Raw genomic sequence first — 19,976 nt, 5'->3', positions numbered from 1 at the left:
CAGATCAGGACTAGTTCAAACAAAAAAATTCATTGCTAGAAACATGTTTTTAGATATCGATTCGGTTGCTACGGAAAATTTTAAGGGAAGTGTATTTTTGATTGAAAATCAAAAACAAAACGACTCGTTGGTAAAAAAAGTTTTGCATTGCAAAACCAAAAACTGTTACTGAATATTTTTAATTGCCTTGAAAATGGAATGAAAATTTGATAATGAGAAGAGTTACCTTACTGACGAAGCTGAATGTATCCTATATTTGGAGGGTTATCAAAGAAAGTGCAGTTGTGTGCTGTGAAAAGAAAAATGGTAAAACCAACTTAAGTAAGACTGACTCAAATATCGCCAGGTTATTATAAAAAATTTACTAAAGGTATAAGGGCGAAAACTGTTTGTTTTTTAAATGTTGCATTAAACTGTGAAATACCGAATCTGACTTTTGCCGGAGTTTGCTCAAAATTTTCTTTCTTAATTCTTCATGTGTATCTAGTTGCATTCCATATACGTTTCAAATTTCTCTAAAAACATTCAATCGGTCTCAGTTGAGACACATTAAGATCAATTCTAGATTTTTTAGTAAATAGAGTATTCAACTCTGCATAAGCTTCCACAACGTCCTTTGCAGTTGCCATATCGGACCAAAACACAAAACTTGTGATTCAAAGTGTCCCTTATTCAAAACTAAGCAGTCAAACACCTTTATATTGATGTAACTGTAAACGACCGTGAATCGAAAAACTTATCGTCTGCATTTACTTACTTTATATTGATAGTTATTATTGTATACGATGAGATTTAGTATTTAAGGCAGCTTCTGCACTGAAACTGGGCTCTTAATAATTTGATATTCACCGAGTAAGCTACTCAGATTATTGTTTTTGTTCTTTTTTATGAGTCATGTAGCTTAAATCATTATGATCCTGCGCATTTCCGGTTCCACATCTTGAGAATCTGCTCCAAGTAGATCTTGGATAGCGTTGGAGAGAGTAAACCTCTTTGTTTCAGACTTTTAATGGCGTTAATCCTATTTTTTCTTATTATATTTGTATGTACTCTGGACTGCTTTTATTAATGCGTTTATGATATTTCGAGACCTATCTGCAGCTAATTTATTTTTAGGGTTTTTGTTTAAGCTACGTGATTTAACCAAAAACAAATATCTAATTGAAGGATAACATTGGTTTAGAAATGGGTTAGATATTCGGCGCTATACGAATTTTCAAAAATTTAAGGGCGAAGATATAATTTTTCCTTTTATGTTCTATATTTTAATTCAATATTTGTTTGAACACATTTGATGTTATATCAATATCAAGAGTGGAAAATTTCATAAACCTAACCTAACTTAGCTTTTCATACATTCAGAAAATCCTGTCATCACTCGAGTTCAATTTCGATTTCATCATTAATATAGAAAGTTGTGTTGTTATCTTAACTTCAATCGCGGAATCAATCCTATTATCGTCCGATAAATTCTAATTTTATCCCCATGACCAATAATTTTAATTCCATCATACATAAAAATCAGTTCGAAATATTTAAATTTAACCTGCAATTTCTATAATTAATGAAAATACATCTGTGAAAACTTAAGATCTCTACGTCTACTTACTTTTATTTACTTTGTAAATATTTTGAAGCGATAATTGAAATTTCAAAAAATAATTTCCGTTTGCTTCAATCAGAACACGGTAATCGAAAGTTTCTTTCATCATAGTATATATTTTTTAAATTAATAAAAAATATATAGTATATAAGGGTGCTTCAAAATGATGCCCTATCTTGATAACGGACACGATTTTCATTGACGACTTCAGTTGTTAGTCTACCATGCAACTTGTTTGTCAGTTTTCTACAGTTCACCTGAGAACTTGTTTATCAGCCAAACGGCTGAAAATGAAATTTTTACATTTTCTCATATGTGGGCGAATACGACGTTTAAAGAAACTCCCCAACCCAAGCCCTACAGAGGAATATATTTTATCTCAAATAAAAACAAACATTCTTTCCCTAACTATTTTTTCTTTATAAAAAATCAAAATTCTTTATCTAAAATCTGGACCTTCAGATTCATCAAAGGACGCCGAGATTTGTAGAAATTTCAATTGGGATAAGATAATTTGACATTAATAATTTTTTTGACGTTTGCCGTATGACTGGGACGAAATCATTTTAGAAAACTTTTTTTTCACGATTACCGCCGCCGCGCACCCACCGATGGTATTGAGGCTGACGGCCGGTTTCGTGGTTAGGAATGTGACTACAGCGTACCATATTAAACTCAGCCGGGATAAAATTTCCTGAAAAAAAAAGCCGCCGTCTCTCGGCCTATAACATATTTGTGTTCTGTTTGACATTAATCGAGGTTGGCTTACCTGTTTCTAAAAAAACAACCAAACGATAAACAGGTATTAGTAAGATTTAATATTTAAGAACTAAAAAGACTGACTTATTAGAAACTTGAACTTCCTCAATGAATTTCCACTTGAGAAACGTTCTTTGAAAAATAAACAACCGTTTAATATTTATAGCTTTTTGGGAATTAACTTTCAAAAATTTCTAATAAATTTTTTTTGAAAATATATGTTTTTTAAGCAGAGAATTTTATACGTATAATTTAGAATACGCAGCAGTGAAAGTTACGGAAGTAATTATATCTATCAATGATTTTTAAAATCATATATGCAATACTTCTATATGGACAGTTGGTATGGGAAAAAAACGTCCCTACGATACGACAATATTAATTTTTACTCTCGTTCGAGACACTTTATCTATACTGTGCATGCTTGAGAATGCGCAGAACCAAGATGGAACCTCGAAGGATAGAGAAATCGTTGCCATTCTGTCTTCCTTAGTCAGAACAGCTTCTACTTATAGAAATTTTGATTTTTTTGCTGATATCTTTTTGGCAACACTGTTTTTGACAGACGACACGTGAATTGTGTCTTGTGTCCAGGGCCGGATTAAGATTTATAAGGCCCGGGGCTAAAATAATGACGGGGTCCCCTTAAGGAATTCGGAAACCCGGAAAAATTCACAAAATAGTATCAATACTTTAGATTTGTGGCATCAACACATTAAAAAATACAGAATGATTTCTCTTGGACCTGGGACCCGGGGCTATAGCCCCCCCAAGCCCCTAGCTTAATCCGGCCCTGCTTGTGTCTTGTGTTTTGTGTCATTGTTAAACTTGTTCAGTTTGGACTATAATTTAATCATAAATCGACTTACGATCGAACAACGCTTGCAAATTATTGAATTTTTGTATCAAAATTTATGTTCGGTTAAGAGAGTGCAACGCGCACAGCAGTTTGGTCAGCCTACTGAGGGAACTATTCCAAAGCTTATGACTAAATTTCGAACCCAGTTTAAACTATTGTACATTAAACCACTAACACGCAAACGTACAGTAACGATCGAAGAAAATATTACGGCTGTATCCGCCATGACCGTGAAATGTCGAATGGCCGTTGTTCGCAGCAATTGGGCCTCTGTTACTGCACTACGTGAAAAATTTTGCGAAAATTCACTTTCTTATCGAAAAATTGTGTTCAGCGACGAAGTTCATTTTTGGTTGAATTAATACGTCAAGAAGCAAAATTGCCGCATTTGGTGTGAAGACCAGCCAGAAGCAATGCAAGAGTTACCAATGCATCCCGAAAAAGTCACTCTTTGGTGTGGATTATGGGCCGGTGGCATCATCTTCAAAAGCGACGATGGTCGGAGCGTAACTGTGAATGGCGAGCGCTACCGTATGATGACTGACGATTTTTTTGCCCATAATGGAAGAATTGAGCATTCCTGACATGTGGTTTCAACAAGACGTTGCCACATGCCACACGGCAAGAGAAACAATGGTCAAATTGAGAGCCGCCTTTGGTTAACAGTTCATCTCACGTTTGAGGTCCGTCAATTGGCCGCCTAGATCGTCTGATTTAATGCCTTTGGACTGTTTCTTGTGAGGCCATGTTGAAGCAAATGTCTACAGAGATAAACTAGCAAAGATTGACGCACTGGAAGCCAATATTGAAGCATTTACACGTGAAATACCGGCCGATATGTTACATTAAATTATACTGATCGTTCTATCGATTCCTATAAAAACTTCATCAATTTTTTCAAATTTTTTGTGGTTTTTTTCAAAATCAAATTCTATACCTCTTAAAAAATCACTTTGGAAGTATATAAAATAGATATATAAATGTCGAGATCACGTGATTGATATGAACATATTATTGAATGATAAATTCGATTGGATCCGGCAGCTTAAAGAAAGGGAGAGAGAAATGCTTCATTCTCAAAAAATTCTTACACTTTTAGACAAAAGCTTGTAAAAACTAAAAAAACAGAATAAAACCACAATGAGTAACAAAGTTATAGGTAATGTAATAGGTAACTAGCTTTTACCCGCGGCTTCGCTCGCATAGAATCCATTAAATAAGTATCAGAAATCATTATAATAGAAAAGAACGAACTCTGTAGCTATATTGGAACCTGAGATATAGATCTTTGAATGTAGAAAAATTGCCAAAAACCTACAAAAATCAATAACTCCACATTGAATGTCCGCGCCTAGCTCCTCTCCAACTCAACCGATTTAAGTGTTCAAAAACTCAAAAGAAAGAAGATGTTTCAGCGAGTGTTCTTAAACCAAAACGAAGTCTCTATTTTGAATACAACATGAGATATTAAGGATAGAACGTGTGTATGTGAAAAACTGCCATAAGTAATGTACAGGGTGAAATCGCATTTGAGTATAACTTGAGAATGGTGAAAATTAGATGAAATCCGATGGTTGATGGCTGATCTGTGCATCAATACCTTTCATTGAAAAAAAAAATTAAGCAAATCGGTTGGGTAGAACGCCTGAACGGACTCGGAATGGAAATCATCAATTTTTTTAATATATAAGATAAGTTCATAGTACATCTCTCTTTACTGTTATGTCCCTCTTCGGGCACTATTTATTCAACAAAAATATTGGAAAAATATAGAAAATTTTCGAAAGTACTAACCAAAATTGAAAATGGAAATATTTCAAAGAGGAAATGATGAATTACTTCGAATGATTTTGGAAAGACATTCCTTCCTTTTATCAAACACAGATAAACTTTACACTTGGAACAAAAGATATGGGGTCATACGTCATTTACACAAAAGGTTTGGCTCACATTTTCTTTTTCTAGAGCTGCCAAAAGATCCATTATCTTTTTCTATTGAATTCGCACTGCAAGAGCTTGCTGTTTATATTCCATCCATAAATTTATGCGTGCTAAGTCAATGGCGTTAAATATCATTCTGATAGTCCATTTTCTAGATCTGACAAATGCACATGACACGATCTCGCTAGGTCGCGACATAAGGAAGTTGTTTTTTTTCAACCTCCGATGGGCTGTAAAGAAAAGACGGGTGAATATACAAAAAAGATTTTATTACCAAAAGTAAGGTACAATACAACTTATTTCTCTACATTATCACCTTGACGATTAAAGCATTTGCCATATCTCTGAACAAGCTTTCCAATACCCTTTTTATGGATTGTAGCCGCCAATGATTTAAGGTGAGTTGTGACCGATTCTTTGAGTTCCACATCAGTTTGGAAGCGCCGCTCTACAAGCCACTCTTTCAGTTCAGGGAAAAAATGAAAATCACTCGGTACTGAGTCGAGATTGTATGGCGAGTGTTCGAAAATGTTTCATTGAAATTGTTGAAGGAGTTGTTGGGTTATAAAGGCACTAGTGGGACGGGCTTCGTCGATAATCAGAATAACTCCAGAAGTTCGTTTGTTTTCAACAGTTTTCCGTAACCGTCGAAAAGTTTTACAATATTAATCCGCATTAATGATTGTTCCAGGCTGCACAAACTCCATAATCAACACCCCTTTTTGGTACCAAAAACAGCCATAATATTTGGGCTATTTAAGGCTCTTTTAAATAATCCATTGTTATGATTGTCGTTTCCTTTCGAACGTCTCTTGCTGCACCCATTTAGCGAGTTTTGTAGACATTAGTCAATATCATTTGGACCCAGCGAGCGCAAACATTTTAGTTCAGAGTTGATCTTGAAACGCTTGGTCAACTCGCTGCACAATGTCGTCTGTAACGACAGATTTGCGTCCTTGATCTCCTTTATCATGAACTTTAGTTCGAATTTTTGCTTCCCTGTTCCCTTATGCCCTAAAATGCCAAAAGCTCGAAATACACTTGGTGGGAAAATCGTTAGTAACTTCGATGGTTATGTGACTACAATTCAACGGAAGATGACCTGTTAGAGCCGCCAGTGACAGAGCGTTCAGGTGGCGAAGATGTGCAATCACCTATTGTATTCCTGGCCATCGTACTCGTAGATCTACTGGTGATTGATCAATTTCATGTCTATATTGCTGTAAATTATGTGTAAACGTGAATCGGTGGTTTTAATTGTTTGAGAGATTTTGGAAAATGATCGACAGCTACTTTTTATGTTTCCGTTTCAAACAACAAATAATAATAAACTCTCAATTCATAAACAAAATCTACTGATAAATTGTAAGACACGACAACGCTGTACGTTCAATCATCTATTCCCCTTACCTTGACACATGTCACGACGCCGTTTCCAAGACAACCGAAAACCGAAATTGATATAAACTTCGGCGTCGAGACGCTGCACTCATTCAATAGAATACAACGTTTACGAAATAGCTCTCCCCGATTCTTCCCGAGTTTTCCCTATTGAATCTACAGGTTGGTGGTTACCGCGCTCGTTGAAATTATCATTTTTTTTTTCTCGCGATCAAGAATTGTTGTAAAACTGTTTAAAATTCTGTTTTGTGCAGTGCCCAGTGGGTATATTTCCCAAATAGCCGACGTAAGTATTATTTTTAATAAAAAATAATTTTTCTTTAAAAATCGTTTAAACAAACGTATTATTATATTTTTCTACGTCCGTTATAATATTTACGTTTTTTTTTTTCATTTATAATTTATAATTTCTGAATCGGTCAAAAAGCGTGAAAAAAAGGACCGTAACGTGCGATTTTTAACGCAATTATAAAATTGTTTTAACAAAATAGTGTGACACTTTTATTTCTTGATATTCGTTCAAGAAAATTCGTTTTGTGTCTAATTAAGAGGAGTGAAGAAAATTTAAACTGAACACCAGAAGATGTTGTTGAATCGGCAACTTCAGCGACTATGAATCTTCTCAGTAAATACTGTTGGCTGTAATCCCAAAAAATCTAAAACAATTGTTGAAGAAATTTCTGTTGCAAGCTCCAGACGATCATTATCTCAAGCATAAGATATGACAGCAAAAAATTTTAATTTAATGTAAGCTTAGATATTATTTGTAACATCTTTCAGGTTGTTTTAATATCCGGAATCGCAGGAGCTCTGCGGAGGGAGGAATTATATAAAATGGAGTGTAACGATATTAATAATACCGGAAATGTTTTAATTATCACACTACCTGATACAAAAACTCATATTCAACGTAGATTTATGTTATTGGTGAAATATCTGACAATAGATTGAATATTTATAAAAAATATAAAAACCAACGACCCATAAATATCAAAACAGATCATTTATTTTTGCAGTTTAGAAATGAAAAATTGCAAAACTCAAGTTGTAGGTATCAATACCTTTTGAAAAATTCTCTCGCTTATCGAAAACATATTTGAATTTACCTAATCCACAAAACTACACTGGGCGTCACTACTCTATTAGTGGATTCCGGTGGTGATATAGTCAACTAAAGCAACACGGTGGGTGGAAATCCAACACAGTTGCGGGGGGTTTTAACGGAATCAATTAGTTCGACCTCGAGCAACATTGTAAATGTTCACGATCCTACCAAAACAAAGTACTAATACAACTATAGACGATGTTATATCCTTGAACTCGTTACATGTCGCCAATTCAAGTACCAATAGTAATTAATGATGGTCATAGTTCACACTTCTAATATTACTATTACAAAATAAAAATTGATAGAAGTTTTGTCGATTTTTTCAATTCTACGGACGTAGAAAAATTTTTGTATGAAGCTCGTGAGTAAAGTAACTTTTTTACGTAGTAATTACCGTCAAACCGTCCTACTTGTGAAAAAAAGTATTATTTTACTCACTTGTATAAATAACTATTATTTTCGTTTAATTTTCATTTCTTAGTCAAAATTATAATTGTTTATAATCCGAATAGATTTAAGGGCTTTTTTAGTGGTAAATAAGTTACTACTTTTCTATTGAAAAATGAATTTCCGTCTAAGGGTTATAACTATTGATTTCCAGTGAATTAAAAGTCTCAAAACAAATATACTAAAATGTCCCGATTATTTCTCTTACTCAATTGACTGTTAAACAGTCTTCAAAGACTTCTAGACAGATTTTTTGGACTAAAATATTTTCCTGAATTAGTAATATAGTAACAAAGATACTAGTAATGTTATATTTCGATTCTGGTCGATATATTGCTTACACCAATCAAAACAGGGTATAATATAAAATTTAAGCTACGCGCGGTGATTCAATACTCGCGTTAAAAAGAGTTTACCAAATCGCAAATTCACAAAGATTTGATAGATGAATTAGCAGTATTATACGACATGGTAAATTAAATTTGATTGTGGTTTACATACGAAAATGCAGAAATATGTTAAACAAATCCATGATCTCGTGCTAGAAGATCGAAATTTAGAGTTAGATATTCAGATTCTTATCAAAAATAACATTTTTTGGAAATTTTCTTATGTATTAACCATACCATTCGGAATTATATCTAAAAATTTTATATCCTTGATTTCGTGGGTTTACAACCAGAATATACCAAGAAAAAATTAGTTATTCAAAGTAAATATGACAAGTTACTAATAATACTGAAAGTACTGAAAGGAAGTGTAAAAAAAATGAACCTCATAATGGCTATGTCAGTTAATACGACGTTTTTTGCTCGCAGAGTATGATAAAGTCGAGTTGGTGTCTATGAGAACTATAATTAATTAAAAAGGTAATTGAGTCAGGTAAAACTTCAAAATATGTTAGTTCATTAGTGCGAATTTCGTATTTAAGTTACGTCAAAATTTACACAACAGTACAGGAAACTTTAAAAGATTGCCAAAAAAGTGTAGGAAGAATCATTAGCATCAATAAAAAATTTAAGTTATGCTTTATAAAAAAAACCTGGCGTATACTTTCCAAATATAATTATGCTGATTCTGCAGATATAGAGGGTGTCTAATGAATAATTTCGATTTTTAATGTTTACTTTTTTTATAAAATAGTCATATTAAAAGAAACCCAACGTTCAGAAGCACTTTAAGACCTTGGTAAAACCAATCCTCGGGGTTTTAGATGCAAAAATTTGTCGTATTGGATTTTCAACATCTCTTTTGGATTTCAAATCTGACAGTGCAAGATCCGGACTAAAATCGTAGGAATTCTCAGTTGTCTTATTCTTCCATGGTATATGGTTTAGCATCTTTATATAAGCGAAACCGCTTTCCAACTAAACCTGAATATTTCTCCGATAGTTCTTTCCACTATGATAGCTCAACCACTCGATTTCCTTCCTTCATAATTTCACCAAATAAGCAAGATAAGATAGAGAGGCAAATGAATAAATAAATGCGCAAAGCAATTTATTGGTTGGGAAAACATTCTTTTCCATAACTTCGTTTTTCGTATTGCCAATTGTACCAACCACATCCGTTCTGACTCACTAATTCGTTATCTAGACTGTCATACAAAACATCCTTCGCTTTTATAATCTTCTTCTTCTTTCTCTTCTTTTTCTTCTTCTTCTTCCTCTTCTTTTTCTTCTTCTTCCTCTTCTTTTTCTTCTTCTTCTTCTTCTTCTTTTACTTCGCTGTATTAGGCGTAGTCGGCTGTTTTATCTTCGACATCCTTGCGTGTTTTTTAGTTTTTTCAAATCATAATTTATTTTCAAAATCTCTTCGGCTATGATAGATTTTAAATGTTTAAATATTCCAGAAACACTTGCTAGTTATCTTGAGCAGATAGTGTGTTATCAAAAAATGACAACAAACACCACGATTTCAAATTGTTCACCAGGTGCTTCTAGTATACTAGATCCAACAAAATCTTCATCTTGCGTCGTATTGATATCTGTTGCTGATATGCATGAGAGCCTGTTGTAAATAAAGGGAGTATTCCGTATTAAGGTCTATTTTAGACGATATCCAAGACGCTCTAATAGCTTATACTCTTACTAAGGCGAATTTGTGAACCTCCGAGAGCTAATTTCATTGAAATATGCGGAAACCGTTCTGAAGAGACCGGTTTAACATTTGAACCACAAGCAAAAAGTTGTCTTAGAAAATCTAGGACTGAAAACAATATTAAAGTGTTATTTTCGAGAAGACCCCCGATTTTCTTCTTGCAAGGGATCGTCGATCTCAAAGTTATCGCGTTAAAGTTTGCAAAGAATTTTGATCTTCAAGTATAAGCTGCAATTAACACACAAATTTGATAGATGACTTCATATAAAGGCTCGCATTTGCTAATGAAATGCTTAATAAATTTTCCAATGTGAAGGAGTTTATAGATCATCAAAATTATTGTTACTAGAACAGTAAGAATCTCATGTTGAAGCACCAGAAACTACTGCATACTCCCGAAGAGACAATATGGGAAGCAATCTTCGATAGAGGAATAATTGATCTTTTTTTCATCACTGTTAATACCGAACGCTATGAGGTTATGTTTTCTAGGAAGTGGTTTCAACAAGATGGAGGTATCTGTTATACGTCAAAATAACTCCATGGTAGTTCTGAAGCAGATTCCTCGTAGAATAAATTTGACGACTCTTGATTTTTTGTGGGGAGAAACATCTAAAGATCAAGATTAATATTCTTGATAAAATTGGAGCATTTACATCAGCATTATTGGAAAAGCTTTGAATAATCATCATTTAGATGGTTTTTTAAATTAAATTAGTTATTACTTTATAATTTTATTTAACTATATCTTCTGTATTTATTCTTTTGATCTATTTTTTTTAATTTGCACGTTTTATTGCGCCGCCGTGTATATGTTGAATTATATAATTTGATGCTGATGCTGATGATATTTCGAATTTAACGAATCTTTTAATTGTGCAAAGAGCTTTGAAAAAAATAAAAATTTTGCCCGTATCGTTTAAAAATAGATAATCTTTAATTTATGTCATTTAGTAGACTGAAATAATAACTGATAAATCAAAACTCGAAATGCTATTTATTCCCGAAAAAATTAATGCGACGACGCCTAATGTAGGCGTCGGGTGCTAGGGTATCGTCTGGGCGTATCATGAATTTATTAATTGAAAATATAAATAAAATTACAACTAAGTTGTTAAAAAAATCGTTAAGGTAACCAATTAACTATAGTTTTCACTCTAATTGGATCCTTGTCGATTAAAGAGAACTCAAAGTTTGCAATTGGTCTTATATTTATATTGAATTTTCTAGTATCGTTGATTTTGCAAAAATACACATACAACATAAAAAATTGAGGGCCTGTAGATTGATTAAAGTATGCTTACGATGATGGTTCCAGAAGTAACTGACCTGAATTAGAGATGGCGGTAGTTGCTTGAAAAATATATACTGTATTAGAAAATCCACAATCTCACAGCATATGTTTCAAGTTTGAAGTCGCCTCGTTGTTTAGTATTTGTTTGGCAACCATCAGAGAATTTGTAAACATGGGAAAAATTGGTGTGCTGGGCAAAATGAGGTGACGACTCCATAAATGTTAAAGAAAATCCATAAAACGGAACGAGATGAAAGTGCGCGAGCTAGCAGACATAGTATGTATTTCAAAAAGTTCGGTACGTCGCATATTAACTGAAAATATGGACATAAGAGAGCTGTGCGCAATGGAACAAAGCTAGCCTCATGAAGATGTTTCATAACAATGATTCTTTGTTGAATTACTGACCTTTTACCAGGTTAATTAGTTATTTTTAGGTGGAGAAATCAAACACACAACATGCAGTTTGACTCGTGACATTGACATTGTTGACGTGCTCGTTTATTTTTTGACCTACTCCTTGTGACATTATTCATGTGGTGCCATCTAGTATTTCACCTAAATACGAGTCATGGACAGATTTCAGAAATAGACATTATTCTTAACATTCTTCACTTCCTAGTAAAATCCCTACTAACTATTATTTACCCAATAACCAAAAATTCGGTGTCTTCACCTTCTAATAAAATATACCTCAGAGGAAATCGAGTTATTTGCCAAATAAGTTATTAGGCCGTCACTACTGTCAATTAAAAATATACATCAGAAGTGGTTTGTTTATTATACATATATTTGATTGGTTCATTTTTGGAAATATTCGTCATACAAATAATTAAATATTTAATATGGATGCTTTTCAAGATTTAAAAAATTTGTTTGATGAGGAACTGATTGAGGAAATACAGAAAATTTCATAACAAGCTTTTTCCGTTCGTCATAAACATTAACAAACACGTGCAAATATAATTACGCACAGAACGTTGTCTCAAAAACACAAAAAACAAATCATAGGAAACCGTCAATAGAAGATTTTTTTTTCGCTTATTTCTTTCCTTATTCAATACATGGACGATTGCCATATAGGCAATAAAGTGACAAATACTTATTAGTTAGTTCGGATTTAAACCCTCTAGGGTGAAGAAACAATAAACATTTTATTTGACAATTAAAAGTTCCTACTAAAGGTATGTGGCTAATAATTATTTGGCATTAGAACGTGAAGAAACCGGCCCTAAATCTTTTATTTAGTTGGCTTTTTTGATCTGAACACTTTCAGGAGCACGTGTTCGTTAACCTCACTTTTATTTTTTACCACGGATACGTGAGCTATTACAACTCACTACTTTTGTCGTACTATAAAAGCTTCTTTAAAGCTACCCCCGTATATCAGTTTCGTATTCGGAATTATTTGATACTTTTTATAGTCCTCCAAATAAGAATAAATGAATATTTGGTCTACGCCACTGGCGAGTTTTTAAAAATTTAATAACCTATCATCTGTTTCGTTCGTCTTTCCCGAATAAAAATATTTCCAGATTGTTTTGGCACTTTGCACAGGCGGTAAATAATAATTAGGCGCCGCACGTATTCTTTCTGTCATTTTTTTTTATTAAGCCATCGTACTCTCATGGAATATTTGTTTTTCCATTAAATACTCAAGAATTTTGATCATTTATCTCTCGGAAGAATGTAAACAAACGGATATTCTTTGTAATAATTTTTCGTAAAACATTCCTAATCATATAAATGTATTGTACCCTATTACAAAGTTAACTAACGATACTTAATCTGAACCTAACCTAACAAAATGACATCATCACCTTATTTAGACATAAAATTCGGTCTGAAATAACTTTTTTGCAATCACGCTGCAGCCAAGCAAATAAACAAGTTCAACTTTAATTAATTCATTGACTTCAACATCGTTGGAATGTATAAAACGTAAAAATTTGAGTAATGTTTTCTCGGTATACTTAAAATAACGTATAAAATCATTCGCTTTTAATAATCTCATTGCTAATATTCTAATAATAAGTTATTCAAACACTAAAATGCTTTATTACATATTTTGTTGCTTCATACAATTCTTTACTCGGTTATTTTATGTGGGAAGAATCTGTAGTATGAATAAATTAATCTATAAAAATAAAATTGCATCGGCAATGAATGAAGGTTATTATTTTTATGAACTTAATTTCTGTTCTGAGAATAAACGAGGGTTCTATGGAAAATTCGCAACAAACAAATTATTAAGAAATCTTATTTTTGGTAGGTATATCTTGGAGAATAAATGGAAAAATTTATGGGAAGTTCTACTCCAATTGCAATGCTAAATAGCAAAAATATCTGAAAGGATCGGGGTCGGATATTTTCTTGAAAAACGTAGGGTATATTTTCTCGGAAATACATCACTAAATCCAAAAAAAACAGCATATTGCTCTAAAAGGATCGAGATTGGAGTATATTCTAGTAAGGAAGTCCCTCTTTAAATTGAATACCAGAAAGCATATAGATTTCAGAGGATCGTGGGTGGGGTATTTTCTTGGAAATACCTCTCCAAACGCAATGCCAAAGAACACACATCTCTGAAAGGTTCGGGGGTGGGATATTTTCTAGGAATGCCTCTATAAACCATATAGTAAAAAGCAAACGTCTTCGAAAAGATTGGTAATGGGATATTTTCTGTTTCTGCCTGTTTTATGCATAACAAATTCTCCAAAAAGCATCCGGGAGATATTTCTCCCCAAATCAAATTCCAAAGAGCACACTCCTTGAAAGGGATTCAGGTGGTAATTTTCTCCCCAAATGCAATGCTGAATAGAAATTCCGAAACTTATCGCTCCCTTAAATAGTAGCGAGGTGTGCCTAGAGATAGTCAGACTATCGGTTTTATGATGTCACGTGTAAAATTATTGAAACACATAACCTCAATGGAAGCGAAAAACATAAAATTTCGGTGGGTTTTAAACGCTGGTAGGATCATAGTCCCCCATGAATGATTATTAAAAAAATAGAGCTAATGTTGAGGAAAAATTCTAAAATATATGACCGCACACTAAAGGAAAAATTACTATCCCAAAAAAAGGTCGTTACCACTTTTACAGCAAATGAAACCAAGTCTGTTTCAGAGGAGATCCGATGTTTTGACTTGACGTTATTTCTTACAGGAAAGTTATGGAGGTTCCAGATAAAAAACCATGGAAAAATGAAACTTACACTGTATGAATAAGGCCTGAAAAATGTTATTTCATATACTTATAATGCCCTGCACAGATATATTTCGGATACTTTTCAAACAACCCTCGTAGCTTTTTGAATAGTTTGTAAAGGATCACGCAAGTATAGTAGAGAGGAAAACGTAGAAAGTTTTGACGTATTTCAGCGATTTTACCAAATAAAATTAAGTTGTATTAAGTGTAAGCTAGGTTTTGATCATTTTTGTGGATAATTTATATTTAAAAAATGTGCGTTCAATTAAGAAATTTCTGTTTACTGCTTTTGTTGGTCTGTAATTTTAATATTTATTTTGAATAAAAAAAGTGGCGATATAAATAGCTTTTGATCTAAACTAAATTGGTATTTACGACGAGTAGATTTTTTCGTATTGGAAAACGTTGACTAATTTTTTTGCTGTTATCTATATTGAACCTCTCAAGCGTTGAATTATTAATTAGAATTTATCGCAAACACGACTCCATTACACGAAATTTTCCGCGCTTTAACCATAAGTGCTTATAAATCCAATGAAAATCCCCTCAATTTTATTCGACGTTCGTAAAGAATGAATATGCGACGCTTCTCGTCGGAAACGTTTGCCCGTCGGTTGTACATCGGCGCCGTCGTGCCTGCCTTTACGAAAATAGACGCTTCTGGTTTCGGGATGAGATTGGAATTCCTGTGGGATTTTTATACTCAGTTGTCGGATTTCGTTTCTTTCAACATTATTAAAAACGATACAAAATTTGTTGTCGCTGTCCATTCAGATGCAGTAGTAAATTCCTTCCTTCTTCTTCTTTTCGCGTGACGTGACCGTTCACTTCCATATTGACCATCATTGCTTCATTTACTGATGCGCTGAATAGCTAAGTTGTTAATTTCCCGAACTATTGATGTTGTGCACCGATTTATGCTTCTCCTACCCATTATTTTGACTTGCATCACCAAGTGAAGAAGATTGTACTTTACAGGGTTGCGCTTCACAGTATTCTATTTTACGTTTCTATACAGTGTTGACTATTTTTAGAGCTTTGCTCATACTCTTGAGCGTATGACATCTTGCCTTCCTCATAGACAGATCGTGACTACAAAGAATTCTTATCAGTTTTATTCTATTACTACCATATATTTGGCCTTCCTTGTATCAAACTATAGATGTTCTGGAAGACTATAACAAGTTGGTCTACGAACCTTTGTAGTTCTTCAAGCGAACTGGCTATTTAAAGAGTATCATCAACGTAGCGTTTATTGTTGACAAGCTTTCCATTAACCAAAAAAGCTTCAACAATGTTTTCCAAAACTCTTGCCTTCCGTTTGATGCTAATTATTTCATTAATTATCATTTTTCCTATTAAAACTTCTCCAATCATTTCTTATGTGACTACAATGAATCTTGTTAGTAGTATATACATTCCAAAAGGTTATAGTGTAATACCTAAGAGGGCTTAGTTACTTACAGCCACATATGAGATAGGATTGGATATGATCCCAGTTTCGTATTTTGAAATCTGGAATATTCTCATGGTCAACTGCTTCCTAATTCAATAGCTACGTCCTTAAAAATAATTTTGAGCTTCAAGAATTCCTCAAGTATTTCCAGGAATAATCTTGTGATTATTCAAACAAGTCTATGAACTTCTCCAAAGTAATGATAAAAGTCTCATAGGAAAAGAACTTTCTCTTCATTTATTTGCAAAATCAACAAGAATTGTCGGTAGGTTTCAATAACTTACTTTATCTTGCCTTTGATTAATGAATGATCCCTTTGGGTTCAGTTAGTGAAATAAGAAACAAAACTCTTCCGTTCTTTATTTACTTGCTAAATCAACCAGAGCTGTCGGTAGGTTTCAATAACTTACCTTATCTTGCCTTTGATTAATGAATGAACCCTTTGGGTTCAGTTAGTGAAATAAGAAACAAAACTCTTTGTTAAAGTTGTTTAAGACCTCAGGTATTATTCCATGCTTTTGATTTCTTTTCGTTTTCCTATTTTTAATGCTCATAATTTGATGGCTTTTTTTAAATGAAAGATATAAGATTGTGATCCTATACTAGTTTTGATTCAATTCTATTGAAACAGACAACTTGGTGCTAGAGTTATATATATATATGCTCCTAGTTGTCTCTAGGATACGATATTTTGTATTCTTTTTTCTATAAATTAATAAAAATATGGTTGAATTGGCAACACGGTTCGAAACTTTCGCCGATCTAATAAAATAGAGAAATAAAATTTAAGTTGCCATGTGCTTGAATTAATCTCCAGATTGAAATCGTTAAAATGCGGAAGAGAAAGGTTGGATTTCCTTGTTTCTGTCCTGATTAAGCGTGTCACTTGCCAATGACAGCTGACTCATTGCGAAAAGTCGTCTAAAGAAAACCACTGCGTTTTCTTTGCATTCCACGCGCTTCCTGTTTTCGAATTCCGTACGGAAAATTTTTGTTTATAAAACCAGGATTGATGAGGGTGAATTGACATGGTAAAAATTTAGAACGAAATTGTTTTATGGAAATATAATATTTATAGTTTATTCATAAATGCGTAAACTTTCGAAACAAATACAGAATATTATTAAAAAATTTGGTAATTTCATAGAAAATCGATACAACATCGGATTTCAACAAATTTTTTCTAAATTTCCACTTGTATAGTAGATTTCTAATTAATACCGGGAGTTAATAAATAAATAACAAAATTTTAACACTTTTAATATGCGATATTAGTTATGTTACTACCGCAATTCACTACACAGCGGTGATAGCAAAGCGGTAAAACTTATTTAAAAAGAATAATGTTTGGAAAAAATCATTTTCATATGGTCTCATTTATTCAATATTCTCTAGAAAAATAAAATAATTGCAAATAAATATTCTTACACTATAAAATGAAAATTTTCATATTCTCTAGTTGAAATCCATTCAGAAATTACATCTCAGAAAGATTTGAGGTCAACGCTATATCAGTGTGTTATCGCTGACGATATAACACTGCATCGTTGCTCAAATTGGCCCCTTAATAAACTCAACTGACACCCAAATCCGTAAGCAACAACAGATCACCACCATCGATACCTATCTTGAAAACATTCTGGAGCTCAAGATTAGTCCCATCTGGACATGAAATCTCACTTTAACCACAAATTTTTCCATGTTGAGTGCCCAAGTTCGAAGCAATATGTCCTGGTATAGACACATGGCCTATTTTAGCTAAGGTAGTTTCATAAAAACTTGCCTGTTCAAACCAGGTTCTATAACTTCTATCTTCTACAAGGCCCATATTCATCCATCTTTTACTAGCACATTTGGAGCTCAACTCCCAAGCATACTCTGAAGATGCTCGACTTGATATATAAGAGAGCAATTCGACTAATAGGGGACCAAGAGTTGATAAGAAACTTGAACAGCTAAGAACATAGAAGAAAGATCGCTGAGCTGACTGACCTCCAAACACTCAATTTATCGGGACTCCTTGTCTTTCTTGAACACTACAACCTATAGACGGCCAAGATGTATATCCTCAAGCATCTCCACACGGCAGGCACCACAGGAACTACTCGAAGTAGAATTTACATTGACTTTCCCTATTCTATATGTCTTTGGGATAGTAGACGTGACGTTTTTTTTGACAATTTTCTTGCATATCTCACTCTGGTAGAAGAATTGGTAATGTTATTTATTAAAAATTGATATTCCCGAAATGCCTCACTTGAAATTACCAAAAGCCATTCAGGCGCTTGGTTTGGACGGAGAACGCATGTTGGCCCCTCACTGCACCAATGAAATTCATCAATTGTTCTTCCGTGATGGCAGATTTTACCCACGATGAGCTGCAACTTCAGCAACGCTGGCCTTCTTTTTCTTTTTTTTATCAGTACCACTAATGCTGGGGCGTTTGAGTCGGGAATTGTCAAAAGCGCCGGCCAGAGCTTCTCCTGTTTGTTTAGATTTGTCATGGTCCGTGCTCTTGCAAAGAGCTTGGAATTGTTTAGAACACCTGACTCAGGTACTATCGTGAGCTATGCTTTGCAGCTGCCCACTTAGGAGCTCCCAAGGAAGATGACCGCTGGGCACCCTCAACAACGTCAAGGTCCAGCGGCTCCTTAAAGGCAATACAGTCTTTAACAATTCAACAAATCAATCCTTTGAATACAAGCAACATATTCTGTTGAGTAAAAAGAGCCATTCTGTATATTTTGCCTCGAAACTAAAAGAGTTAAAGAGAATGTGAGAAGTGATGATCTACTATGATTTCCAAGATAGCTTTAGAGGATTTGCTTCGAAATTTTAAGTTGAGTTAAGCTTCTCTCACGCAAGTACATTGATGTAGGTAATGATTAATTTGAAAAACGGAGGGTAGATGAAAAAGTATCCGTCGAAGTGTGTTAAATAAAGGTGGCATTAGCTGAAGGCAAATTTAAAGGATGCGCTTTCCAGACTTTTGTACAATGCAAGCTTCAAACTTTCAATAACGAACTATGATATTAAATTGTCTATACCAGCGCTAATCTGGAAGGTTTTTGAACTGTTCGTATACAATTTTCTTCCTTCTCTCCACCCTTCATACTTAAAACATAAATCAAATAATATTTTAAAAAGCGGTAATTATATAAAAATCATCTCTCACCCCCTATCGACTTGGGGTTGTGGGGGTAATAAAGAAAATTGTACTGAATACAAAAAAATTATTCCAGCCGTCGATCATCCCTTGTTAAAAAATAAAGAGGGTTAAAGTATGAAAATTTGACATTTTCGGAATTACGTGTGTTAACAAATTATAAATTTTATTTGAAAATATATAAACAAAAAATACAGGTGAATAGTGAAAATAATATGGGAAAAATATATGAAATTAATTAATTCAGTGAAATTATGCACAATTATAATTGTTAATTGACGTAACCATAAGTAATTATTAATTTATCATAGAAAAATGTGGAAAAATTGAAAATTCATTAACTTAACCCAGCCTAACTTAACTTAAAAAGAATGACCAACGGCTAACTCCACCTTCCATATATTGTAATTACCTCCCTCTAACAGCCCCATAACCCCAAGTCGATAGGGGATGGGGGATGATTTTTAGATAATTATCCAAAAAGCTATTGTTTCTCGGAATATACAGCGTCACCTAAATAGGTATGTATCGTCATTTTACGAGGGGTCTGAGCACATTCGAGCTATTTTTGATGCCATCATAATCAATTTTCGCTTTTAATTCTAATGAACGCATAATTTCACGACCTACTTC

At 33.6% G+C, this 19,976-nt stretch overlaps 1 protein-coding gene across 1 annotated transcript in view; it reads left to right on the top strand.

Moving 5' to 3' along the window:
• Window positions 1-6,653: 6,653 nt before the first annotated feature.
• LOC130449549 (ras-related and estrogen-regulated growth inhibitor-like protein) overlaps window positions 6,654-19,976 on the top strand; it is a 45,984-nt gene continuing 32,661 nt past the window's right edge. The window contains exon 1 of the mRNA XM_056787442.1: window positions 6,654-6,849. The gene's annotated coding sequence lies outside the window, so the exon portion shown is untranslated. The remainder of the gene's footprint in view (window positions 6,850-19,976) is intronic.

Source organism: Diorhabda sublineata, chromosome 1 (genome assembly GCF_026230105.1).
Source record: "Diorhabda sublineata isolate icDioSubl1.1 chromosome 1, icDioSubl1.1, whole genome shotgun sequence".
In the NCBI taxonomy this organism is placed as follows: domain Eukaryota; kingdom Metazoa; phylum Arthropoda; class Insecta; order Coleoptera; family Chrysomelidae; genus Diorhabda; species Diorhabda sublineata.
The sequence above is the reverse complement of the archived record's forward strand: the minus strand, read 5'-3'. Positions and strand labels throughout refer to the sequence as shown.